General features: G+C 31.6%; 1 long non-coding RNA gene across 1 annotated transcript; it reads right to left on the bottom strand.

The window, feature by feature from the left end:
* Positions 1 to 724: 724 nt before the first annotated feature.
* Positions 725 to 6,150, bottom strand: LOC149796514 (uncharacterized). Its single transcript, XR_016421441.1, has 3 exons — positions 5,859 to 6,150; positions 5,177 to 5,479; positions 725 to 1,306 (listed from the first exon to the last, which is right to left on the bottom strand). It is a non-coding gene; the product is annotated as an uncharacterized LOC149796514 (long non-coding RNA).
* Positions 6,151 to 7,838: the final 1,688 nt, after the last annotated feature.

The raw sequence follows: 7,838 nt of genomic DNA, 5'->3' as shown, positions 1-7,838 counted from the left end.
ATAATAAATAAACCTCTAATAGATCAATAGTTTTGTGCTATTTAAACAAATTAGCCTTCACTCTATATAAGCAAGCTATATAATCATGACAGGCTCTAAACGAGTGCGGTCTTAATTGATTAAACATGCTAGTAAATATCGAACGTTTAACACATAGAGACCACGATGATGATTAAAATATCATAATCTAAGAATATTTCAGACAAGTGATCAAAAAAGGCAAAATGTTTTGAGACCTGTGCATAGCCCGTTGAACTTTTTAAAGTAATTTTATTTCATTTTTAAATATTTCCAAACATCGGGTTGTATGCGGTGCATTGTCATACCCATTTCCACGCACTTGTTACATACGATTGTATTCAAACTTGTTCTGAATTATCATCATAATAATTGTACATATCATTATATTATTCACTTTTCGCTACTTAATACAACTTCTCTTAAATGTAACTTAGAATGAAATAGAAAAGAAACATCGTATAATACATATCAAGTTTTTAAGTAGGTTACCGCCTTTGGATTTTCTAGTTCTAAAGTCATATTGATACATAGTACTCTTTCTATTTTTATAACTATGTCCGATTCTTACTAAAGGCAAGGGCTGCATTGATTATAAGGTGTTTTAAATATATTTTACTGCTTTAAGACAGCGTCACTAGCGGCAGATGCTGGATAATCAGCTCAATTTCGCCATAAATTAATACATTTAATCTAACTTAAGGTGGATTATTTTCCTTAACTACAACAAACAATAATAAAAGTCATTAACAAACGCGTAATTTTGAAAAGTCCTGCTAGAATTGCAATTAGTAGACTGGTACATTTACACTATACGAAGGGTGCGTGTTGATGCACCTTTTCAGAGAGCTGTGTTTCAGACTTTTTCATCCTTATATATCTTTCATTGTTTGTTTGTTTTTTGTTTTTTTTGAGGGGGGCTTATCGCTTGTTTGTTTTTTGTCTCATATTCTTTTCTCAGCACATTATACTTTCAGGCAGAGCTTTAAAAACATATGCTGTTGCTGTCATGGTTTAATTTTAAAACTCGTGTTTCGTAGTTGTTATATATGTCTCTAAACCTTATATGTGTAGCTCTATGTACGGGAAATATCTGAACTGGGATGACATTGCCGAATGGTGACAAGAAATATGTGTATTACAGCTTCATTAAACACTACTTTACATTTAAATAGTAACTTACCACCTTGTTCCAGTGACTCTGATGGACCAATCGAACCTTTGATTGATGTCTCAGTTGAACTTGCATATAGTGTAGCAATACTCGGCGTGTCTGTTTTCTTATAACCTGTAAATGATATATAACAAAAGAGTCATATAGTATTTTCTCAGCTAAGACATTAAGTGAATATTAGATAATGACAAAGACCTGAAATGAGACAACAGTACAGTTTGATAGTGAACTCGTATACAATTTTTGTGAAAACATTCTTACTTGGTTCCAATGAATAAAACCAATTACTGGTTGACTTCTCGGTGGAGACTGCATATTGTGTATTACAGCTCTGTATGGTTGTATGCATAATATCTGTAGTTTAAAATTAAGAAAACAATGTAATATATCATAATTATAATAAATATAGAATATCAGATACGTATTCTTAGTTAAAGGTGAACATATGATTTCCCACGTTTGAGAATTATAGAGCAAATATTGGTTGCCAATTTCCTTGATGTCTGCGTTCTCACCATTTCATAGTTATTTACCATGACAGAAATCATCGTTACTGAAGAATCCTAGCATTCTATCAATGTTTACAGAATGTCTGCGCTCCCTTGTAGATACTATAAATACACCTCGGTTTAAAAATAATCTTGTGTGTATTTCAAACGTTATGATACCAGTTGACGAATGTTGGAGCCTAAATGGATAAAGTAGTGAAATAGTTAAATGAATTGCTTGCATTTAATTTAAAATTTTATCAAGCATAAGGTTATTTATATCGCTTGACTACATCAGTGACTTCATTAGATACAATATTTACTACGCAGTTATAAACTCTAAAATTAATGTATCTCTAGATAATACACGGGTGCCTTTAAAGATATTAGGAAATAGAGCATAACGACGTATTATTACGCACGAAAACGATGTAACAAATAATCAAACAATTCATGTAGGGAACAAAGACTTTCTGGGAATGAGGTAACAAGTCAGTTAGAATTCTTACGAAATTAGACAATTGTCCCTATATGTCCACAAAATTAGTGGTCATGGCACAAATTTAGAGGAAAGAAAACAATGTAGTATGTCATAATTATAACAAATATAGAACATCAGATATATATATTCTTAGATAAAGGTGGACATATGATTTCCCACGTTTGATAATTATAGGACAAATATTGGTTGCCAATTTCCTTGATCTCTGCGTTCTTACCATTTCATAGTTATTTACCATGATGGAAAACAATGTATCATACATGGCAGTTACTGAAGGATCCTAGCATTCTAGCAATGTTTAAAGAAGGTCTGTACTCCCTTGTAGATACTATAAATACACGTCGTTATAATAATAATCTGGTGTGTATGTCAAACGTTATGATACCAGTTGACGAGTTTTGGAGCCTAAATGGATAAAGTAGTGAAACAGTTACATTAATTGCTTACATTTAATTTAAAATGTTATCAAGCATAAGGTTATTTATATCGCTTGACTACATCAGTGACTTCATTAGATACAATATTAACTAAGCAGTTGTAAACTCTATAAAAAAAATTATGTCTAGATAATACACGTCTGCCTTTAAAGATATTAGGAAATAGAGCATAACGATGTATTATTACGCATGAAAACGATGTAACAAATAATCAGAGAATTCATGGTGGGAATAAATACTTTCTGGGAATGAGTTAAAACTCAGTCAGAATTCTTACGAAATTAGAGTTATATTCATACATATATGTTTCCAGTAACATGCCACAATTATGAGTAAAATAAAAAGGGTATGCAAAGGAGAAACCCTTCGAAATTGATCCGTAACAGTGAGAAATAGAAGCAATTCGAAGAACTTTTGATGCATGAAGCACGGAAGGTAAACTATATATTTTATGTTGTTTGCTTTTATGTTGTTTTTGCTTTTTTGCATCACTATCAGTAGGCGTTTATTCTTATGTAAGAGAGCATTAATAACTACTATTTGATTGCAAGAATCAATATTAATGCAGATGTAAGTCATAAAGGTTGACAGGAACATCTCATTAATATGTGTACTAGAAGAATAAAAAAAATTTTCCTCAAACAGGGCGCTGTCACAGGATGAGACAGATGGGGAATCATATAAACACATATGTTTCTTAAATTATTTGCAACACCTCCAAATAATCATCTACTTCAACATTAGTATCCCTATATGTCAACAAAAGTATTGGTCCTGACAAAAATTTAGCCAAAAGAAACAAACATGCACACAATTTATATTCCGATATTTTTTCCAATTTATCTATTTGTCGCTATGAATATCGTTCTCCATCCAACTATATTAAGCAGAGAAGCCTCTCAGGACCGAAACTTAATGGGAACAAACAAACTTTTACCATCGACATGATTTCTGTTTCATGGTCTATCTGAATGAACTTATCTCAGATATAGTAATTTACATAAGAATTAGTGTTTCTGGAATAAAAGGTTAAAAATATATTTATCTACTCACCTCATCTTACTAGCATATAATCCACGTCTGTTCAAATTCTTAAGACTCAAACAATACATAATACAATAGTTCTCTATTCATCGAGTAGATAACACTTGCAAATAGAAACCGTAGTTTGCATATTCATAACAATACGATACGACTACAACAGTCTGTCTAATGACAAATGTTTAGCTCTTTGCCTTGGAAATAAAAACTTAAGCCATTAGTGTTCATTTGAAATTCGATATACGAAGCAACTGAAATCTGTATAACGAGTCAAATCAAACTATTAATTGCAGTTATTTAGGATCATAATATGAAACTGAGGGCAGGAGTAATCTTGTATTGATCGAAAGGAACAATTATCATACTCCTTTAATTCACTGGCATTCAATTCCAACTGAAACGTTGACTTACATGTATACCGTGAATTCAAAATGACGATGACTATATGTAAAGAATGTTAAAATGGCTTGGAGGTAAATTTAAAATGCTCATTGTTGGGCTAGTTGCATGCGATGAAACTGCATCACTATCAGTAGGCGTTTATTCTTATGTAAGAGAGCATTAATAAATATTATTTGATTGCAATTTTCACAAATCTACGTTAAATATAAAAAGTCATCAAATTCTGAGACACAAGATTGTATATTAAGCATTTAATAAATAGTTCAATTCTATGTTTACGAAAACTAGATGAAATTCATTCAAACTGTGAATAACCTTCGACTCGACTGGAGACAACGGCAGAGCATAGATACCTCTTTGTGCTTTACAAGCATCGACGTTCCCCGAAATCAGAATATATTGATACTTTTAATTCTGTAACTATTCCGTGGACAAACATTTTTAAATCAAACAGATGAAAAACAAAACGAATGTTCAAGATTTTCATATATTCTACGGACCTCTTCGTTTATATTCACGTAACAGTTTCATACCAAATCGATATGTTGTTCCAATTTCATCATATCTATATGTACATATATATATATATATATATATATATATATATATATATATATATATATATATATATATATATATATATATATATATAGACAAAACATAACGCTCGATCTTCTAGCACAGAAGCTATCAATCCCTTCATATAGAAATTAAAATACGTCATATTTTTGCGACATTTTGTTCATGATTTAAAAACGCATAAAATGAGACATTAATTTTGGTTGTGTTATCTTTCTTTATTGCACTGCTATTTGGTAGGTGTTCTACCAAAAAATGATATGTTTTAGTTCTCGTTCACGGTAAGTCATAAAAGAATCAAATCTATAGTGTGAAAAAATTGACGAAGAGAGAAACGTGAATGGAACTAACGTATTTTCGTGTAACATCGAACGGCTACAAACAATGAAAATTAGTTATGTATGGTATGTATCATGTATAATAGCTGTGCAATTTAACCGTTTGTCAATATTGATTTTTTCTTTAGCTTTGATCGATATCCTTTATAAAAGAAAGGAATATCAAGTATGTTTTCATTATAAGACATCAGGTTTACCTTTTACTATCAATTTCCGTCCACCAGGTAGGCTATTTCCATGTAGTGTTTCGATTGTGTAGATGCCTGTGTCTGACTTCCTTAAATTCATTAGAGATAAAGACATGTAGCTTCTCGATATATCCCCGCTGTATAAAACACGATTCTGAAAATAACTATTGATTGTTGACTTATTGGATTGTTGCAACGTCATCATTAATCCCTCATTAGGGTGAATAATCCGTAGCGTACGGTTCATACCTTGTTGGTTGTAGTACCAGCTGAGTGACGCATTATCTCCGATCATAGCATATATTGGCGTGTCTAAATAAAATAAAAACAAAACTGTATGCAAACTAAATAAATGACCTATATTTTTATGTACAGCTGATATGTAAAGTAGCACTCATCAAGTTTAAAGTTGTCCATTAAGTTGTTATGGCAATTAAACGACCACGAGAACAATCTCTCCAATATCTGCATACTGAATGATTTTCTTTCAAATAAAATTGAACGTTTAAGATGAATTTTGCCGACACCTTACTTGACTACAAAAATAATTTCACCTGTCTCAGTTTGACGAAGATAGTCTGACAGATTGTCTAATCATATATTAAACAATATACTCTATAGTAGAGATCATGATTCGCATTTACATGACGAAGCGTTGTGGGTAGGTTTGCTAAGATGATCGAACAAATACCTGTGATGTTTAGAAAGCATCGCGCAATGATGCTGTCCTCGTTCATCACCTTGTATAGTCCGGTATCTCTCTGCGTAACGTTCTCTATTTCAATGCTGTATATACTGTTGTTCGTGTTTTCTGTACACTTTAGTCGGCCAAAGAGGTGTCTTGTGTTTGTTGCGTGACATTCAAAGGGAAATAACTCTGCAAAGACCTGATCATAGTAGTATAAATGATTTGAAATTATGGATGACGTTTTCAATTGTATGAGGGTAGTTTTCTCTCCATCATTACCTGGCTTCACTTCATCTGGATCTGGACAAAATAAAATCTGAAATGAGTCTTTCATACCACCATCTCTCTTTAACATATACACACATACACATACATATGCGCACGGAATTATCGTGATGCAACATACTTTGAAACATTTAGTATATATAATCTGTACGCAGCAAAATAGATAAATATAGGCTAACAAACACAAAATTAAGTTTCTTTCAATTAGCACTGTAACAATAACAATTCAGGCTGACATACCGTTACATGTGTATTGTAACTTTACCATGAGCTTTTAAACTGTATCAGCTAGATGTCAAAAGTGCAAATATATTATATACATGGTTGGGACTTTCCGACAATGTTATATTTCCTCTAAAAAACGTACAAAGGGATTCCACTGTATGTCCATGTTTTAATGATGAATGTTTCTCCAGCTACGGTGTCTATGAAATCTTTATCATTTGTAGCCATTGACCTCACTGTAAGTAATACAGGCTTAGTAAATAACAACAATTATATCACTAATAAAAATACAACCATAAATACTAATTATAAAGTTTCCACATATGTCCTGTTCTATATACATATAATTCATATATACCAATATATCTCAACAAAGAAAGTATTTTTCAAGATGAAACGAAAAAGAAAGACTGATATGATATATCACATACGATCTGCGATTATGTATTCAAATTCCGGATTTAAAGTGTACTCAATCCTTACGAGAAATGTCTTATAACAGTAGTGTTGTATTTTCACTTATTACATCAATAATAAAGTAATTAATTGTTGGATTTCCAATAATCAATATAGGAATAATATATATATTTGATAAAGAAAAGGATATCATACCAAATGAATCAAATCCAACAATGTACGCAAAATTAGGTACACCCTTCATTTAAATTAAAGTCAATGAAGAATTCTAGCATTGAAACAAAATCAAAATCGGAATGTTTTGAATACTGAGAAGGAATTGAAGTTAATGTTGATTCTATCATATGAAATAAATACTTTTATCTCTATGAGAATAAAGTGAAGGTTTTCAATCTTTGACATAAATCGAAAGGAATTCTCTAGAGTCACCTTGAAATTATAAATTATCCGGATAAAAGTTCTTAAAGTTATGTATCTTACCTGTTGTCACTGCCGCTGTGAGAAAGCAAGCAAAATGCATCCACAATGTCCCCATTACTGTTACAAAAGACTCAAAATACTAAAATACTTTAATGTTTTCTCCTTCAGCGTTCTGCTTTTCTCTTTAAATAAAGCCTTCGTATGATTAATAAAATCAGCCAGTTTAATCCGTGAAAACAATAGTAAATTGAATGACTAATATCGTTGATTCAAACAGCATTGTAATCTTAGAACAATAGTGACTTATGAACCATGGAAATAGTTGCTAAACTAATGTGCGCAATAGCTCACAAAAGATTATGAAAAATCATAACAGGACGAAAGTGACCAGATAGTCTTAATCAAATTTACCTCTTATACTTAGTCTCATGGTGAAGTCTCAGTTTGTAGTTGGAGACCGTACCCCCTTATATTAACAGCTATAGCTTTACTTTCCATTGCTCACAAATATTGTAGCATCCATACCTTTGGTCAATTTCAACAAAATGAATTGCTAAGCCTTTCTATTCGTTTTTGTGCTCAAGTTTTACATTACCAACATATTCTTTTTAACATTTTGTAACGATACAGAGTTTG

Source organism: Sinohyriopsis cumingii, chromosome 6 (assembly GCF_028554795.1).
Source record: "Sinohyriopsis cumingii isolate HCF-2022 chromosome 6, ASM2855479v2, whole genome shotgun sequence".
Classification (NCBI taxonomy): domain Eukaryota; kingdom Metazoa; phylum Mollusca; class Bivalvia; order Unionida; family Unionidae; genus Sinohyriopsis; species Sinohyriopsis cumingii.
This window is presented reverse-complemented; position numbering and strand designations above follow the sequence as displayed.